This window comes from Triticum urartu, chromosome 6 (genome assembly GCF_003073215.2).
Source record: "Triticum urartu cultivar G1812 chromosome 6, Tu2.1, whole genome shotgun sequence".
In the NCBI taxonomy this organism is placed as follows: domain Eukaryota; kingdom Viridiplantae; phylum Streptophyta; class Magnoliopsida; order Poales; family Poaceae; genus Triticum; species Triticum urartu.
The window spans coordinates 297,396,496-297,417,654 of NC_053027.1; positions in this window are offsets into that span (position 1 = coordinate 297,396,496).

Here is a 21,159-nt window from a genome sequence, read left to right on the forward strand (position 1 = left end):
CCAGGAGAGATCCCCATTTTCCCCACTGGCCTCGACCCCGCCGGCCCATTGGGCCACCCCATAGGAGGCCCACTCCCACCGCTCCCCTTATCCACTCACCCCGGTCAAACCCTAACTACCCCCGCACCCACTACCCCCCACTCGCACCCCACTCACCCTCTCCAACGATCCCGATTGGATCGGGCGCCCATCGCCGCCGCCTGGAGTGCCCCGCCTCCCGCCAACACCGTCGACCGCCAACAGGCTGCCGTCCTGCGCCGCCAACCGCCCCTACCACCGTCACCGCCCGTTGCCGCCTTGTTCGACGCCTCGCCGACGAACGCCATCGCCGCCTCGTCGGTTCTCCCTCACCGGCCTGCCTCATCGCCGGCCACCTCATAGGACTGCCCCGCGACACCGTCGTCTCCATCCCCCCCGTGCCCCGCTACACGTGCCCTACCTCCCCCTCGAGCCCCCCCGTTCCTCTCCTCTCCCCGTGCACACGCATGCGCGCTCACCGCCAGCGCCCCTGCGCTCGCTCCCGCCTCCCCCGCACGCGCCCGCCTCCGTCCGCCGCGTTCCGACCGCGCGCTCGGCTTCCACCGCGCCTGCCGTTCCCCCTCCCCGTCTGTTGCTACCCCTGCGCCCCGGCTATGTCCAGCGTGCACACACGCTCGCACTCGCCGCGAGCCACTGCTCGCTCGCGCTTGCCGCGCCCTGATCGCGCCTTGGCCTCGCCCAATCTCCCTTCACTCACCTAACGCGTGCCCGCGGCCCTTCTCCCCGCAACCACCTCCGACGTCTGGCGCCGGTGCCGCGCTCGCGCTTTGGAGCGCCCCCCTTGTTCGGGCGGTTCCGCCCGCCCGATTTGCCCGCACGCCCGATCCGCCAGGCCCCCTGGGGCCAATGACAAGTGGGCCCCAGCCCAGAACGTTTGTTTTAAAAAACTAATTAAATAAATAAATAATTAAAATAATTAATTAATTAAAAAATTAACTTAATTAATTATGTTTATATTAACTAATTATTTAATTAAGCTGACTAATCTACTAATTAAACTAATTAAACTGTTATCTAATTAACTAATTAATCAGTCATTGACAGGTGGGACCCACACGTCAGGTTGACCAGTCAACCTTTGTTGACTGCTGATGTCATGCTGACATCAACAAACACTATTCTGGATAATGTTGAATTAAATAAATTAAATAAATTCTAAAAATATTTTAAATCTTTTAAAATCAATATAAAATAAACCGTAGCTTGGAAGACGAGAGATTTGAAATGAAAGTTGCTCAGAACGACGGGACAACCTGGATACACAGCCCGTTCGTCCGCCACGCCTCCCTAACATAGCGAACACGCAACTTTCCCCCTCCGGTTCATCTGTCCGAAATTGTGAAACACCGGGGATACTTTCCCGGATGTTTCCCCCCTTCGCCGGTATCACCTGCTACCGCGTTAGGTCACACCCGGCACATCTTATTGCCATGTTATGCTTTGTGGTGCTATGTTTGCTTTATATTTACTGTTTCTTCCCCCTCTTCTCTCCGGTTGACCCCGAGACCGATGCTACCCTTGTGATCGACTACGTCGACGATGACCCCCCTCCTTGCCAGAGCAACCAGGCAAGCAAACCCCCCTTGAGCACTCCGATATCGCCCATTTCTTTCCCTCTCATGCTTGAATTAGAACTGCTACCGGTCGTGGTCATCGTGGGTGATTTCCTCCTTAACCACATCCGTTACGGCTCTGTCGTGCAACCCCTCAAGTGTGAACCTCGAGGGTGGATCCTCTTACGTTCACCTTGATGATAACATTGATTGGAATTCACCAGGGGTGATTCCTCGGGGTTTCCCCTTGGTGTTAGACACACAGTTACTATGGTTACTATGACTTTGCACCTGAGCCATGTTACTAAAGACGGGTCGGCCCTGAGGGGTGCCCGCGCGAGCTTAATAGCGAGTGATGTGGAGTCGGGTTGACCTGGAAGGTGCCCGCGAGATACTTACGAGGCGTGGCCAGGCATTCTTAGCCCTTGCCGCAAGTACTCGAGACGGGGCGATGGGGTCACATCATCCGTGAGTCTCTGCTCGTTAGCGTGTGCTCCTAATCCACTACGATTTGGATATTTGATCCGAGGGGCCTCTGGCCCGATAGAACTAATCATCACGTGGCATAGTATGGGCGTTCTGCATCGTATGCATCTGCCGAAGCTTAATAGACATCAGCGACTGAGCGGCACGCGTCGGGTTGGACTGGTAAGCACCTACCTTTTTGAAGGAGGTAGCTAGGTCTGCTTACCAGCCGCGTACGCAACGTGCAGGAGTTCCCGGGGAGATGGCCCATTGTGACGCCCCCGGTTTGACCGTAGACTAGTCATTACACGCAAACGTGTACGATCAAGATCAGGGACTCACGGGAAGATATCACAACACAACTCTACAAATAAAGTAAGTCATACAAGCATCATATTACAAGCCAGGGGCCTCGAGGGCTCGAATACAAGAGCTCGATCATAGACGAGTCAGCGGAAGCAACAATATCTGAGTACAGACATAAGTTAAACAAGTTTGCCTTAAGAAGGCTAACACAAACTGGGATACAGATCAAAAGAGGCGCATGCCTCCTGCCTGGGATCCTCCTAAACTACTCCTGGTCGTCGTCAGCGGGCTGCACGTAGTAGTAGGCACCTCCCGAGTAGTAGTAGTCGTCATCGACAGTGGCGTCTGGCTCCTGGGCTCCACTGTCTGGTCGCAGCAATCGAGGTATGAAGGGGGAAAAGAGGGAGCAAAGCAACCGTGAGTACTCATCCAAAGTACTCGCAAGCAAGGAGCTACACTACATATGTATGCATTGGTATCAAATGGAATAAGGGTATCATATGTGGACTGAACTGCAGAATGCCGGAATAAGAGGGGGGGATAGCTAGTCCTTTCGAAGACTACGCTTCTGGCAGCCTCCGTCTTGCAGCATGTAGAAGAGAGTAGACTGAAGTCCTCCAAGTAGCATCGCATAGCATAATCCTAACCGATGATCCTCTCCCTCGTCGCCCTGTGAGAGAGCGATCCCGGTTGTATCTGGCACTTGGAAGGTGTGTTTTATTAAGTATCCGGTTCTAGTTGTCATAAGGTCAAGGTACAACTCCAAGTCGTCCTGTTACCGAAGATCACGGCTATTCGAATAGATTAACTTCCCTGCAGGGGTGCACCACATAATTCCCAACATGCTCGACCCCATTTGGCCGAGACACACTTTTCTGGGTCATGCCCGCCTCGGAAGATCAACACGTCGCAACCCTACCTAGGCACAACAGAGAGGTTAGCACGCCGGTCTAATCCTATGGCGCAGGGGTCTGGGCCCATCGCCCTTTGCACACCTGCACGTTGCGAACGCGGCCGGAAGCAGACCTAGCCTAGCAGGCGTTCCAGTCCAATCCGGCGCGCGCCGCTCAGTCGCTGACGTCAAGAAGGCTTCGGCTGATACCACGACGTCGAGTGCCCATAACTGTTCCCCGCGTAGATGGTTAGTGCGTATAGGCCAGTAGCCAGACTCAGATCAAATACCAAGATCTCGTTAAACGTGTTATCTTGAAATAACCGCGAACGCCGACCAGGGCCAGGCCCACCTCTCTCCTAGGTGGTCTCAACCTGCCTGTCGCTTCGCCACAAAGATCCACTCAGAGGGCCGTCGGGACAAACGTCCTTTCGGACCCAATCCGTGAATCACTCGCGGGTACTCCTACGAGCCGACCCGTCTTTAGTCACCACAAGTATCATATATTATGTATAATATAACCCGTGATCACCTCCCGAGTGATCACGGCCCGATAGTATAGCATGGCAGACGGACAAGAATGTATGGCCACTGATGATAAACTAGCATCCTATACTAAGCATTAGGATTGCAGGTAAAGGTAACAACAGTAGTAGCAAGGACAGGCTATGCATCAGGATAGGATTAACGGAAAGCAGTAACATGCTACACTACTCTAATGCAAGCAGTATAGAGAAGAGTAGGCGATATCTGGTGATCAGGGGGGCTTGCCTGGTTGCTCTGGCAAGAGAGAGGGGTCGTCAACACCGTAGTCGTACTGGGTAGCAGCGGCGTCGGTCTCGGTGTCTAGCGAGAGAAGAGGGGGAAGAAACAATAAATATAATGCAAACAAATGCATGACGATGCATGACATGACAAAGCATGATGCTAGGTGTGCCCTAACGCGGTACGAGGTGGTACCGGTGAAGGGGGGAAACATCCGGGAAAGTATCCCCAGTGTTTCGCATTTTCGGGCAAAGGAGCCGGAGGGGGAAAGTTGCGTGTTCGCTATGCTAGGGATGTGTGGCGGATGAACGGGCTGCGTATTCGAATTCGTCTCGTCGTTCTGAGCAACTTTCATGTACAAAGTATTTAATCCGAGTTACGGATTAAAAGATATGATTTACCAAAGATTTTATTAATTTCTGGAATTATTTTTAATTCGAAAATAATTGCTAAATTGCTAGGCGCACCCAGCACAGTGTACACAAAAGTGTACCCAGTGACTGACAGGTGGGCCAGAGGAACCCAGTTGACCAGTCAACGTTTGACTGGTCAACAGGGGTGGGACCCCCTGTCATTGACTGTTTTAGTTAATTAGGGTTTAGGTTAATTAGTTAGGCTTAATTAGTTGTTTTAGTTTAATTAATCAAAATTAATTAAGTTAATTAATTCTTTAATTAATTTATTTATTTTTATTTTTATTCTCTTTTTTTTTTAAAAAAAATACGTTTTGGGGTGGGGCCCCTTTGTCAGTGGGCCAAAGGGCCATAGCGGGCGTGGCTGCCCGTTTGGGCGCCCATCCAGGCTAGTGGCGGCGCCGGGGCGTCGTAGCCGGCGACGAGATCCGATGGGCACGGGGGGGGGGGGGCAGTGGCGAGGCGAGGCCACGTGCAGGGCGGGCTCGTGGTCGGGGCCGGATTGGGCAGTGGCCAGGGGAGGTCGATGGCAGGTGGAGCGTGTAGCATGCGTGTGGGGCCGGCCATAGGGGGATGCGGGCGGTAGAGCGAAGCAGGGCAAGGCGGGCGGGCGCTGCAGCGGCGAGCGCGGAGCAGGCACGGTGGTTCGACGGCAGCGGTGGTGGGCTGCGGGCGTCGGCGCGGGCGGCGGAGCGCGGCAGTGGCAACAGAAGCAGAGGCAACGACGCCTCAGAGCAAAGCGCAGCGGGGCCGCGGGTGGTGGGCACGGCGAGGGGCTAGGCGGGCCTTGGCCGAACCGCGGGCGCGCGCTGGGCGCCGGTGCGGGCGATGGCCACGGCGGGGAGCGCGAGCGCGACGACAGAACGAGACCGGTGACGCGGCGACTACGGGAGGGAGAAGGCAGAGGGGGAGCTCACGGGGGGCGTAGGGGTTCGGGTAGCGGGGGTTGAGGAGGAGGTCGGAGACGACGTTCCGGCGAGGCGGCGCGGTGTCCTGGCGGCGACGGGCGGCGGCGTCGGGCGCCGAGCGAGGGAGAAGGGGATCGGGCTCCTCTCGATCCAGATCCAATCGAGGGGAGTGGGGAGGAGCGAGTGGGGCGACAGGGTGAACAATTAGGTTTCGGGGGGGGGGGGGTTAGGGGGGGGGGGTTGGGCCGGCTAGGCCTGTGGCCGAATGGGCCGGCCTGCTGGGCCGAAGCCCAGTGGGCAGGGGGTTTCTTTTTTTTGTATTGTTGTTTTGTCTTTTCCCTTTTTCTTTTATTTATTTCTCTTTTCGGTTTTATTTAGTTTAAAGCACTTAGGCACTTTATAAAAATATGTTTATTAAACCATAATTAAATATGCAAATTATGGCACTGCCCGAACATTTTTGTTTTAACTTTTGAAAACTTTTATAATTTAACTTTATTTTAATTTTTTGAATTTGACTCGGTTTTGGACTAACGGTAGATTATCAAGAGTAACCGTGGTGACATGGCATGATTAGCATTGGATTACTAAAGCACGATTATCCGGGCGTTACACCCATGACCCCTGGGGGCATAGGTTTAGTCCGGCATGTTGACCTCTCTATTAAGCCTAGGTCGGGTTGCAGCGTATTGTTTGGCGAGGCCGGGCATGACCCAGGAAAGTGTGTTCGGCCGGAGTTAATCGAGCATGGTGGGTAAGTTGGTGCACCCCTGCAGGGAAGAAAACATCTATCAATAGCCTGTCCTACGGTAACGGACACTTGGAGTTGTATCCCGATCGATACAACTAGAACTGGATACTTGTGATGAGAACTAGATGGTGATGAGAATTGGAATGTGTTGACACTTGGATAGTATGGCTCTGGGATTGCTTTCTCGCAGGGAGTCAAGAAAGGATCTCTGGCCGAGGTTGATAACACTTCTACTACTTCACTTTATGCTACTCTACTCCCTCCTTTTGCTGCAAGATGGTGGTTTCCAGAAGATGCTAGTCTTCAATAGGCTAGGCTTTCCCCTTCCCTTCTTACATTCTGCAGTTTAGTCCACAGATACAACCCATTCCTTTGATACAGATGCATACTTAGTTTAGATCTGATGTAAGTCTTGCGAGTACTTTGGATGAGTACTCACGGTTGCTTTGCTACTTCTTTTCCCCCCATACCCGATTGTTGCGACCAGATGACGGATCCCAGGAGCCAGACGACGCCACTGATGACCACTACTACCCGGAGGATGCCTACTACTATGTGAAGACCGCAGACGACTAGGAGTAGTTAGGAGGCTCCCAGGCAGGAGGCCTTGCCTTTTCGATCATTGTTGCTTTTGTGCTAGCCTTCTTAAGGCAATCTTGTTTAACTCATGTCTTTACTCAGATGTTGCTTCCGTTGACTCTTGTGTATTCGAGCCCTCGTGGCCCCTCGCTTGTAATATAAAGCTTGCATTATTTTAATTTGTGTCTAGAGTTGTGTTGTGATATCTTCACGTGAGTCCTTGATCTTGATCGTACATATTTGCGTGTATGATTAGTGTATGATTGAATTGAGGGCGTCACTTGGGTATAGGAAGAGTATGATCAAAGTGTGAACTTGCCTTGTACTGTTGATTAAAATTGTTCGCACTCATAATTCCTGACAGTTCTACTCGTCCCACTCCGATCAATCTATCGTAAGCAAGCAATTATAACCACACATAAGCAATCACTCAAAAATCCAAAAGAAAAGGCAAAGAAACATTGCAAAAACTCCAAAAGAACCAAATCAAATTATTTTGCAAGGCAGATCCTAATTTCGGTGAAAAAGTGTGGTGCTGGCTCAAGATGATAGATTACGCCTAGGGATTCAATTTGAAAAAATGAATCAATTGAAAAACCGCTACAGTTTACAAGATATGATCAAGTGAAGCTTCGAGTTCAAATTTTGAATCGTTCAAATTTGAAAAGATCAAAAGTTGAAACTAATTATGCTACTGGATGTCAGAAGTCAATATGAAAATGTAGGAAAAAGAATTACTACATTGAAAATAACGAATCAAGTAATTCAACATTGCATTGAATCTGCTTAGAATGTTGTGTAACAACTCTTTGGTGGACTAGTAGAGTAACTCGCTAAGATCGAAATTATATGTTGGAAAGATGACATAATTGTGCGAACGGAAAGATTACTACATTACGAATCCGATGTAGTTGGGTTCATCAGAAATGAAGCTACGAATAAAAAGATATGATCAAAAGAAGTTTGAATATGAATATGAATTTTTTTCAAAATTTGAAAGTTGCAAAAAGTTATTTGATAGATTCACTATATAGGTGGAATCAAGACGAAAATGTAGGCATTGGTTTTATCTAATTTGGATGAACGAGTAAAAAGTTATGGCTATTTGAAAGATTAGGGTCAAGCAGTTTTATGGTAAAAAAAGGGCTATGACTAAAAGAATTCTAGTTTTAAAATATAAATACAGGGACTAATTTATAAATCTAATTATTCTACCATACACTAGTCTAAAAATAATAAGATAGAGAAAAGACGACTTTGGAAAGAGGAAACGACTTCCAGAATTCCTGCCGGAGAGGAGAAATATTTTTTTTAGTGAATCTAGTCAAACCAAAATATTGATTTAACCCGAGTCGAATAATTTTTGAAGGCTTTATGAGTCTATATTTATAGGTGGAAAAGAGGTTTAGGGGTCAAAGGCTAGGCAATCCGGGACTAAACGTAGAGGAACAAATAAAACAAAGGGAATCACATGGGCTAAAAATCACCATGGGCCGGCCACGCGCACGCTGCAGTTTTTTTATTCAGCCCAAGGAAAAAGAAAAAAAACTGAGAAGGAAATTGCCGGCTGGGCCTGGCCCATGTATATCAAAATTTTCAGAAAACGATTTTCTAAAACATGAACATATTTTAGCGGCAAATAAATTCCACGAAAATTTAAATAAAGCAAATAGTGCTACTAGTTCATTTAAAAACCAAATAAAAATATTTTAAAATATCAAAATGATTTCAAATTCATTTTTCTCCACTTTTTTACTGTAGGGAATCATTTTACCCTATTTTCCATATATTATATTTTTGGAAAAAAATAATTTGAATAAAAACGAAATAACTCCAAATTGAAAGTGGGTTTCAAAATAACTACAAAAGGACTTTCAATTTGATTATTTGAAACTTCCAACTCTCTTTCTTAGCATTTGAAGAAGTCATTTTATCTTCTCTCATGAAACTCATTGAGTTGCATAAAATTTCTAAATTTGAAATATTTCCAAATGGAATTCAAATCTTTTTAAAATACTTTTCATTTATTTAAATGAAGAAGTCATATCATCTCCACTCTAGGGTTTTGTGATGAAATGAAAGTGAATTCATGGAGATCATAAATGCAAGGTGAAAGTTTGGGAAAGTCATTTCATTCCCTCTCATTTAACTTTAAAAAAGTTTCAAATTTCAATCAATTTCACACAAGAAATCGTTATTAATTAATTAATATAACATTCCAAAATTTAGAAATTTGGGATGTTACAAACCTACCACCCTTAAAATGAATCTCGCCCTCAAGATTCGGAGAGGCTAGCAAGAAATAGGTTAGGTTTGGGGTCTCTTCAAAATCCATCGATCTTCACGAAGGTCTGGGGTGCTACCACCCTTAGAAGCATGGATACGGTTCCATCTAAGCTCATCTACTTCATCCTTATTGTTGGCAGTGTCGATCTTCTCATATCTTCAGGATAATTCCTTCTCTAGGCTCTTCTGGTAGTGGCATAAACTTTTTTCTCAATTCTTGTGTCCTTTCATCATGGTAATTAAGGTTCTTCCGAGACAGTGTCTTCCCAGATGACAGGTCTAGCGCCAATACTAAACAACTATTGATATCCCATGGTGGTCATCGAACAATTTGATTGGGTCCCTGCAGAAAACGGGTCTGGGCTTCATTCTCACCGTATGGCCTATGCGTGGGAACAACTGCCTTGTACAAGGGAAAAATTGTTATACCATTCTAGGGTTCAAACGAGGTTTTTGATCGTCATCACTCTACTATGGGTAAGTCACTCAGATTTACCATCCCATATAGCAAGGCGAATAATAAGAGTAAGTCGGTATGGTGATCAATCCATTCCACACCCAGATCAGTACCATGTATAAGGTTTAGAGAATCTCGCATTCTAACACCCGGTCATCCTCTCAAACACTGCAGAATTTCTCTTGTCCATGAACTGGGTTCGGAAAAATCCATTGATTCTGCGAGCCAAACAAACATCTATCATTTCTTCACAACCCTCAGGTTTTGCGTAACTCCTATAAGATCGTCTGTTGATAAAGTCGTAACTTCTTCCAGGGTTTTACCTTCAGAAGAGTGTGCTTGCTTTTTGTCAGGTCCTGGAGCATGTGGGTTATAGTCCCACCTCATTACATTTATAGCTTTAACTCATCCTGGGGTTACAATTGCTCCATATAACCAACATTACATCTCCTTTATATCCAATAGTACTTCATCCCTTCATATTCTTGGGGTATCCCACATATCGAGATAAAACACTTAATTATTTTGTCCGAAGTCCACTCTGTGGAATATCATTATCTTTTCTAGGGCTCCTTTCGTTGCTTCTTTCTTCTGCTAGATGGTTCTTTGAACCACGGGGTAAATGTGACACTGAGCAGGGTAGTGGGTAGTCCCTTCACACAAGAAACAAGTAATCTGCCTAGTTGGGCAATCTTCAGCTGGGTGAATTTCTTCACAACGAGGGCATTCATCCTTGTGTTCTTTATGGTTGTGTCCTATTTCTCCAAAGAGATTGCATGCACAAGGTTTCTTCATATCATTTCCATAAGGCTTCAATTTCTGGGACACAAGCTGAGACTTTAGCAGAGTCAACTTGAATTCTTCCCAAGTGGTTACTCTTTGCCATCCATTGATGGTTTCATACATCCTCCACCAAGTTGCAGCACCTCTTTCAAAGCACTGAAGAGCATGCTGGGCCATATCCTTTCCGGCTATAGTATTATCCTTCATGTGATCTTCCATGTTCTGAATCCATCGGTCCGTCTCCAATTGAGTCATCGGTCCAGAAAATATGAGTTCATGTCCATTCACTCTCTATTGGTTCCAAGGGTTTTGGGGGGAGATATAAGAGAGATAAAGAGGGATACACACAATACAAACAATAGTTTTGAAGAGACAGATTTTATTTTGTGGTTGCTGGAAAAACATCAAACAAATGACAGCTAACAATCGTCGCATCTAACGTAAGTATATAATAGGGGTTTGGTCTTCTTCTGATCGTGCTTGCTGATCTTCTCAAGTTCTTCTACCAGGTCATTTCTGTTGACCCGAAGTCTCTCGTGACGTCCTTTAATATTCTGGAGTTGCTTTCCAAACTTCTGGGTTTCAACATCATTGGCATGAACCATGGTCCTAATGTCCTTCAGTTCTTGATGAATATCCGGTATCTCAAGGTTTTGCTCCTCTAGCTTGGCTACCTTCAGCTTCTGGGTCCTGAGTTCTTCACGAAATGCTTCCTTGTCAAATTCGTCTTCCTGAAGGACCATCTTAAAATTCTAGATGTAATACTCTAGATCCTGGCGATACACCAGCTAAGGTTAAAACTTCATATTTTGCTAAAAGGTGCTCCGTTAGCCATTTTGTCATCCAATCCTTCCGAAGAAATGCATGCTTAACTCAGTCCGGTGACAATAGCATAAGCGGGCAATAACATCATGTATAGCCGTGTTTATGCCCATGTCATTGCCATGAGCTATCATTCCATAGTTGATATCTCCTGACATAGGGTTTTCTTGACAAAAACTTTGAGTTTTAACGCTCCATGTTCCGGTCTTTCTCCGACACACCTTGGTCTCGGGTATTGACAACTTCAATAGTCTGACAAGTTCTGTGACGCCCCCCGAGCCCGATGTGCCAGGTGTCCAGTTTTTCGCTATCGTTGCCATGTCATTTGCTGCGTGTTGCATTCTTGTCATGTCATCCATGTGCATTTGCATCATCATGTTTCAAAACTTGCATTAGTCCGGGTCTCCCAGTTCCTTCTGTGTCCGTTTCAGCCCAGAAACACTTGCACGCGCCCGCGCATGTCAAATAGTATTTTATAAGTGGCCGGAAAATGTCTCGGAATGGGATGAAAGTTGGCATGCGGTGTTGTTTTATTGTCAGTAGACCGCCTATCAAGTTTCATCGTATTCGGAGTCCATTTGATGCCCCCAAACGTTTAATATCGCAGCAATATAGCCGGTTCTAACGTCGGACGTTTTCGGTCTCCGGAAACTAGTTGCGGGTTACTTCCCCCCCCTCTCTCTCTCAAGCCCACCACCACTCACCTATCAGGCCCTACCTAACCCCTCTTTGCGCCGCGCATAGACCTCTCACGCGTCCGAAACTTACCCGAACCCGACCGGACCTGTCGCCACCTTGGGTCCGGAACATCCTCGAACACCTACAAAATGTCCTCCGTTTTCTTATTAGGACTTCCTAGCCTATTTATTAGCGACCATCCGATTACGATCGGAGGGACGAGTTAGCCCCTAAGCCTAGTCCACCTTCCTATATATTCACCGGACCAAATTTTATCCCAACCCTAAAACTAGGACATTTGTCCTCCCTAGCCGCCGCCACCTACAGGCTTCCTCCCTCCTAGGATCAGACGCCGCACATCTATCAAAACCATCCATTCCACAACGCGCACCCTCCTCCTTGTTTTCTCAAAACCAGGCCAACCACCCCTCCTCCCATCATTTCATCCATCAAGCATGAACCCCCGCAGACACATCCAGCGCGCCCACATGCTCCTTTCTTCCCCGCGCCCTTGTCCCCACCATGGTTTTGGAGCTCACCTGGGTCGCTGATCTGAGCCGCCCCGGGAATCGACGCCGCCGGAGTCCCTCCTCACCTACAAGACCACCGCCGCCCTACCACCTCGTCTCCTCGTCCGACGCAACTCCTGCCTCCACTGCTTCTTCCCTAGGCGCCTGAGGCATGCCTCTTCTCCCCTCGATCCCGAGTGGATCGTGAAGCTGTCTGAGGCCCTCATCGCCCGAGGACCGGCGCCGCTGCGCCGACCACCACCAAGAACCAGCCGCCGCCAACACCTCCAGGCCGGACCGCCGCCCTGCTCCTCCTTCCCTGGCATCTCCTCTCCTTCCTTCCCTCTAACCTCTCTTCGATCTCCCTCTCTCTCTCTTCTCTGTATTTCATGCCTGTAGGGTCGCCGCTGCCTTGGTCAACCCTCGCGGAGCTTAGTCGACGCCCCGTTGGCCGGATCCCCGACCCGGAAACAGGCGATCCATCCATCCCATCGAACCCTGTCATCCCCTGCACGCCTCCGCCTGCTGCCATCTTCTTCCCGAAGCGTCGTCCCCCGGCCTCGTCGTCAGACGGCTTCCCCATCAAGTCCCTCGTGCGCGAGCTCACCTCCGGAGCGCTCCTGAGTTGCTCTCCCTCCCGCTGGCATCCCTCCGCGTCGTCCAAGTCCCCGCGCCGTCATGGCCCGGCAGCCCCGCTGGCCCAAATCCCCCATCGTGCCCGCGCCTGTCCACTCTGCTTCGTGCAGAGTGAGGACGATGCCTCGCTCATACCCGTTGACCGCGCTGCGGCTGCGAGCGACCGCCAGTGGGCTTCCCAGATCCAGCCGGCCCAGTGCCTCCCTTGCCAGCCCCTCTCCTCACCGACTGGGCTTGGCCCATGGTGAGAACACCCCTGGCGCCCCACCCTTTTTTCCTGTTGTTGGGCCAGCAGATCCGGCCCAGTATCTATTTTTTTTGAGGCTCTGCGAATTTAGCTATTATCCCCCAGGGTTTTGCAGTTTTACAGAAATCCTTTCACAACATGCATATAATAACTCACAAACGGTGCATCATTTTATAACAAACTTTATATGAAAGATGCTTAGAATTTTGTGTAGTTTCATAATATGTCATTTCCATCCATGTTCAAAATGTTTAAAATGTTGTTTGTTTAAATTTTCTTAAATAACTTGCTAAAATGCTTTAATTCATAACTAAATAACCGTAGCTCCAAACCTAACAAACTTTATATGTATATGGGGTAGAATTTTGCCTAGTTTAACATGGTGGCATCATCTTGCATGTTTAATAACTATAAAATATGGTTTAGGGAAGAACAGTACCAAATCTTAAAATATGCATATGGGCTTTACCGTGTTGTTGTTCATTTCCGGCCTCATTTAAACTTGCCTAGATAGATAGTTTCTTTATGCTTCACCTCTTGCCATGCTAACAACATTTAATCTTGTTGGGTACATAAACGAGAGAGAACTAAATAAGTCATGTGGTGTTTTCTTCAATATGCAACTCCGTTGCATAATGAGCTCCACTTAATTTGTAGGATTGTTTGTGCACTTTGCCATGCCATGCTATTAAACCGGACATGCATCATACTTGGTTGTGCATCATGCCATGTTATGTGGTGGTTGTTTACTATGTTGTGTGCTTCTTTCCGGTGTTGCTTCTTCGGGTTGGTTCCGATAACGTCGCGTTTGTGAGGACCGTTCGACTACGTCCGTTTGTCTTCTTCATGGACTCGTTCTTCTTCCTTGCGGGATCTCAGGCAAGATGACCATACCCTCGAAATCACTTCTATCTTTGCTTGCTAGTTGCTCGCTCTTTTGCTATGCCTATGCTGCGATACCTACCACTTGCTTATCATGCCTCCCATATTGCTAAGCCAAGCCTCTAACCCTCCTTGTCCTAGCAAACCGTTGTTTGGCTATGTTACCACTTTGCTCAGCCCCTCTTTATAGCAGTTGTTAGTTGCAGGTGAAGATTGGAGTTTGTTCCTTGTTGGAACATGGATATTTTGTTGGGATATCACAATATCTCTTATTTAATTAATGCATCTATATACTTGGTAAAGGGTGGAAGGCTCGGCCTTATGCCTGGTGTTTTGTTCCACTCTTGCCGCCCTAGTTTCCGTCATATCGGTGTTATGTTCCCGGATTTTGCGTTCCTTACACGGTTGGGTTATAATGGGAACCCCTTGACAGTTCGCCTTGAATAAAACTCCTCCAGCAATGCCCAACATTGGTTTTACCATTCGCCACCTAGCCTTTTCTTTCCCTTGGGTTCTGCAGACTCAAGGGTCATCTTTATTTTAAACCCCCCTGGGCCAGTGCTCCTCTGAGTGTTGGTCCGACCGAGTAGACTAGGGGCCACCTCGGGGCAACTTGAGGGTTGGTTTTACTCGTAGGATGTCTCATCTGAGTGTGCCCTGAGAACGAGATATGTGCAGCTCCTATCGGGATTTGTCGGCACATTCGGGCGGTGTTGCTGGACTTGTTTTACCATTGTCGAGGATGTCTTGTAACCGGGATGCCGAGTCTGATCGGATTGTCTTGGGAGAAGGAATATCCTTCGTTGACCGTGAGAGCTTGTGATGGGCTAAGTTGGGACACCCCTGCAGGGATTTGAACTTTCGAAAGCCGTGCCCGCGGTTATGGGCAGATGGGAATTTGTTAATGTCCGGTTGTAGAAAACCTAAAGTTTATCTTAATTAAAATGCATCAACCGCGTGTGTAACCGTGATGGTCTCTTCTCGGCGGAGTCCGGGAAGTGAACACGGTGTTGGAGTTATGTTTGACGTAGGTTGTTATAGGATCACTTCTTGATCATAGTTTGTCGACCGTGCCTTTGCCTTCTCTTCTCGCTCTCTTTTGCGAATATGTTAGCCACCATATATGCTAGTCGCTTGCTGCAGCTCCACCTCATACCTTTACCTTACCCATAAGCTTAAATAGTCTTGATCGCGAGGGTGTGAGATTGCTGAGTCCCCGTGACTCACAGATACTTCCAAAACCAGTTGCAGGTGCCGAGATACCGTGCAGATGGACGCAACCAAGCTCAAGGAGGAGCTCGATGAAGATCTTGTCCTTTGTGTTGTTTCGTTTCTAGTTGATCAGTAGTGGAGTCCAGTTGGGGTCGATCGGGGATCTGTGTAGCATTTGGGGTAGTCTTCTTTTATTTTGGTTCTGTAGTCAGACCTTGAGTGATCTGGATTAATGTAATGTCTTATTCATGTATTATGTGAAGTGGCGATTGTAAGCCAACTATGTATCTTTTTCCCTTATGTATTACATGGGTTGTGTGAAGATTACCTCACTTGCGACATTGCTTTCAATGCGGTTATGCCTCTAAGTCGTGCTTCGACACGTGGGAGATATAGCCGCATCGAGGGCATTACAAGTTCCATAAGGGTAGCTTTCCTAGATCATACCAATCTATGAATTCTTTAGAACCTTCAAATTCTCCTAGTCTTCGGAGTCTTCAACCGTTGTAGTTTCCATTATTATAATGCACAGTAAAATCCTCTTCATTAGAAGTGGTCTTAGTTGTCCGATATCTCATCAGAGTGGTCTCATCAGCTGAATCCTCATGTGGTCAAAAAGGGGGAAAGGGTATTGTCCAACTAAAAGGGAATATTTGATAAAGCTCAGAAAGGAAGAGAGGTAAAAGATCTTTTTGAAAATAATTTTTTAGAGAAAATCTTTCCTATGGGCTTGCCAGTTTCAAGGGGTCACGTCCTACAATCAACATGTGCTCTAATACCATCTTGTAGCGACCCGCCCTGAATGGATTGATGTCTCTGTGCTTAAGTGTCATCCCTGGATCGGTATGCTGACACACACAGTACTTGAGGATTTATAACAGAGGTAAATCACATGTAAAAAGTAACGTAAAAGCTATTACCTTAATCTATATAGCGGAAGTACCAACAAAGTTGTGGATTCCCAACAACACCAACGACAAAGTTGAGTGTACACATCATAACCCTAACGTATCACTTACTCATCGTAAGAATCCTGCAACATGAGACGTTGCGGCCATATAGGTCAGTACATTGAATGTATTGGCAATTTCACACCATAGAGCAATAATGAGAATTGTCTATCTCTATATGCATATTTGGCTGGTGGAGGCTCTAAGTTTAAATTTTGCATAAAGCTAATTTTTCCCTACAACAAAGGAATAAATTTTATTTAATACTAAGTTAAATTACCCATATTGAGAAGGTAACCCCAACTCAATCCCAAAATCACCAAATCATTAATAACCCAACAATTTCATTAGATAGAGTGATGAGATCGACCAATAATTCAAATACCACATACGTGAATGTAGCGAGCAGACCTCAAACAGTCTGATCTCTGTGCTCCAGTGTCATCCCTGGATCAGTAATGTTGACACCACACAGTACTCGGAGGATTTATAACAGAGTAGCAATCACACACTTATTACATCGAGTGTCTCAAAAGAGAGCTTATTACAATAAGTATGGCTTAAGGCCATCTAATAACAATAACAGCGGAAGGCTTGGAAGATAAGTGAGTCCATCAACTACAATGGCATCACCGAGTATAGAACCACAACCTAAAAACTCCTTAATCGTCGTCTGAAAAGTCTGCAACATTAACGTTGCAGCCCGAAAACGGGTCAGCACATGGAATATGCTGGCAAGGTAACACATAGAGAATAATGGAATGAAATAGCTATACTATATGCATATTTGGCTGGTGGAAAGCTCTATGGTTACAGTTTTGCGTAAAGCCAATTTTTCCCTACTTCAAAGGAATAAATTTAATTACTATCATGGTGGATTGTTAAACATTGAGAATGGTTGACAGCATTCTCAATCCCAATTAAGCATCATCATTAAACATAACCCAACAAAATTAATTTAGAGTAACATGTTGAGATTCACATGAAAATCCAGGTACTAGATACTCAAGATGTCCATAACCGGGGACACGGCTAACCATGATTAGTTTATTACACTCTGCAGAGGTTTGCCACTTTTCCCCACAAGACTCGATCGCCTCCGTTTGGTTTCTCGCACTACACGGTGTTTGAGAAACAGATGACCGAGACATAGTCTTTCAGAAGCGCTAGCACCTTACGATGGGTAGACCGTACCACCTACATCCCCTACATCTGCTAGTCTACCACTGTAAGAGTTCGCACGACTTAGTCAACTATGCTAGAGCCCATAATAGCTTGTGGCTGCACACGGAAGTTTCTAGTATGAATAGTCTCATGATCCCTTTGAGCCTAGGTGGCGGTCCAAAAGAAAACAAGCAAGTCCTGGAATACCCAGGTGCCTCAATCCACCCAGATGTGTGTTTAAGTTGCCACCTTAGATAAACCATTAATTAACAATCTCACATCTGTCATGGATATCACTCACCCAATCCACGTCTACTAGCATAGCATGGCATAATAAGCAAACGTAGAAGTAACTCCCAAAGGTTTGTTATTAACGGTTAATATGTACTACCTCATCTACTTCCAATCCCACAATTTAATTAGATCCTAATCATGCAATGTGTGAGGATTGATCTAATGCAATAAAACTTTGTAGTAGAAAAGGTATGATCAAAGTGTTACTTGCCTTGCTGATGATCCGCGAAACCTAACGATTCGAAGTAACAAGCGGTGCACTCCTGGTATTCTATCGCAGACAAAAAAACAAGCATACAATAAGTACTCATCTAATGCACAGGTAAAACTCAAATAAGAGATCTAACCAGAAGATTCAACTTAAGAACTCTGGTTTGCAAAAAGAATCAAATCGAACGAAGCAACGAAAGTCAAACGGCGAAAGAAAACAACTTCGTTCTAGTAATCTGGATCTAGGGCAAATTTTACAGTAGCAAAATCTTGTTTAAGTTGGTTAAACGGATAGAGGGTTTCGAGACAAAACTCTAGGCGCTTGAATCGCCTGATTCCGATAAACGAGCGAAAAGTTAAACTAAAACGAAAATCGGATCAGGAATCGTGATCAGAGAAATCGCGGATTTAATCCGAGAAAAAGAAAAACGATGAACGCTGATATTTTTTTTCTCTTTTTTTTCGAAGCGGAAAACGAGGCGCGACGAACCTCGGCGGCGGGATTCCGGCAGCGGCGGCTAGGGCGAGGCGGCGGCTGGCTAGGGTTTCCCTCAGGGTGGGCTGCCTCGGCTTATAAAGGCCCCCCCTCGGGCCGGAGTCCTCGGGTACGGCCCGAAGTCGGTTCGTTTTTTTATTCCGCTCGGAAGACAAATAAAAAGAAATACAAAACGTACTCCAAAAATTCCGAAATAAATTTTCACGGGCGTCTATAATCAAGCCGCACAAGGTGAACATGTATTTGGGCCCTAAATGCAATTTTGAAAAATGCACATTTTTCTAAATTCAAATAAAACACTGAAAAACTCCGAAATAAAATCTTATTTTATTTTTTTATTAAATCCTCAATATTTATTTATTTTGGGAAAGTCATTTTATTCCCTCTCTCATATTTTTGTAATAGAATAATTGATGATAAAATAAATAAAATCAAATGATCCTATTCTCAAAATTTGAGAAAACTCAAATATGAAAATAACGAAATCCCCAACTCTCTCTGTGGGTCATTGAGTTGCATAGAATTTCTAGGATCAACCAAAATGCAAAAATAAAATATGATATGCATGATGATCTAATGTATAACATTCCAAATTGAAAATTTGGGATGTTACAAACCTACCCCCCTTAAGATGAATCTTGCCCTCGAGATTCGGGTTGGCTAGAAAATAGGTGAGGGTGGTCTTTGAGCAAATCTTCCTCTCGTTCCCAGGTGGCTTCATCCTCCGTGTGGTGGCTCCACTGAACCTTGCAAAACTTGATAACCTTGCTACGAGTAACTCGGCTGGCAAACTCGAGAATCTTAACTGGTTTCTCCTCGTAGGTCAAATCGTTATCCAACTGAATAGTTTCCAATGGCACTGTGTCTCTCAACAGTATGTCAGCCATCTCCGCATGACATTTCTTTAACTGAGAAACGTGGAACACATCATGTACTCCTGACAATCCTTCGGGCAATTCCAACTTGTAGGCCACTTCTCCCATACGCTCCAAAACTCGATATGGTCCTACAAATCGTGGCGCTAACTTCCCTTTAACTCCAAAACGCTTTGTTCCCCGAAGTGGAGATACTCGAAGATAAGCTCTATCTCTGACTTCATAAACTGTCTCCTTCCATTTAGAATCTGCATAACTCTTCTGTCTGGACTGGGCTATCTTGAGCCTATCACGAATCAACTTCACCTTCTGTTCAGACTCGTTGATCAAGTCGGGTCCAAACAACTGGCGGTCTCCAACTTCGTCCCATGACAGGGGTGTCCTGCACCTCCTTCTGTACAAAGCTTCGAAAGGGGCCATCTTTAAACTGGTTTGATAACTGTTGTTGTAAGAGAACTCTGCACATGGCAAATTATCGTCCCAACTAGATCCATAATCTAGCGCACAAGCTCTCAGCATATCCTCCAAAATCTGATTGACTCTCTCGGTTTGTCCATCTGTCTGTGGATGAAAAGTTGTACTGAATTCTAGCCTGGTACCCAAAGTTTCGTGCAACTACTTCCAGAACTTTGAGGTAAACTGGGTTCCTCTATCTGATACGATACTCCTCGGAACTCCATGCAGACATACTATTCTGGTCATGTATATCTTTGCCAACTTAGCACTGGTATAAGTGGTGTTTACTGGGATGAAATGAGCTACTTTCGTCAATCGATCAACTACGACCCAAATCGAGTCATAGCCTGAACGAGTCCTGGGCAATCCCGTGATAAAATCCATGCCTAGCTTATCCCACTTCCATTCGGGTATCGGTAATGGTTGTAACAATCCTGCTGGCTTCTGATGCTTTGTCTTTACTCTCTGACATACATCACAAACTACTACATACTCCGCAATATCCTTCTTCATTCCGGTCCACCAGAAAATATCCTTCAAATCCAGATACATCTTGGTATTTCCTGGGTGAATTGAATACGGTGAGTCGTGTGCCTCTTGCAAAATCAACTTCCTGATCTCCGGGTCATTGGGCACATAAACACGGTCTTCAAACCATAGGGTGTCGTGCTCATCCTCACGGAATCCTTTAGCTTTTCCTTTGCTCAGTTTCACCTTTATAGCAGCAATCTCTTTGTCAGCTTTCTGAGCTTCCCTGATTTTATCCATCAAGGTTGACTGAATCTCCAATGCTGCTACATAGCCTCTCGGAACTATTTCCAAACATAGTTCACGAAGATTTTCGGCTAACTCCCTTGGTATTTGTCCCGTCATTAACGTATTGACATGGCTCTTACGGCTTAATGCGTCAGCTACTACATTAGCCTTTCTGGGGTGATAATGCAATCTCATATCATAATCCTTGATGAGGTCCAACCATCTCATTTGTCTGAGATTCAACTCCTTCTGTGTGAAAATGTACTTCAAACTCTTATGATCCGTGTACACCTCACAATGATTTCCAATGAGAAAATGTCTCCATGTCTTCAATGCATGCACTACGGCTGCTAACTCCAAATCATGCGTGGCATAATTCAACTCATGAGGCTTCAGTTGTCTTGAGGCATATGAAACAACTCTCCCTTCGTGCATAAGCACTGCTCCAAGTCCTCGACATGAAGCATCGCAATACACCCCATAATCCTTGGTCTGGTCTGGCAAAATCAACACTGGTGAGGTAACCAAGCGTTTCTTCAACTCCTGGAAACTAGCCTCACATTCCTCTGTCCATATGAACTTGGTATCTTTCTTCAACAACTCAGTCATAGGCTTCGCAATCTTTGAGAAATTCTCAATAAATCTCCGGTAGTATCCTGCGAGTCCAAGAAAACTCCGGATCTCTCCAACTATTGTTGGGGCTTCCCACTTGGTCACGGTTTCAACTTTAGCGGGATCTACTGCTATACCTTCTCCAGATATAACATGTCCGAGG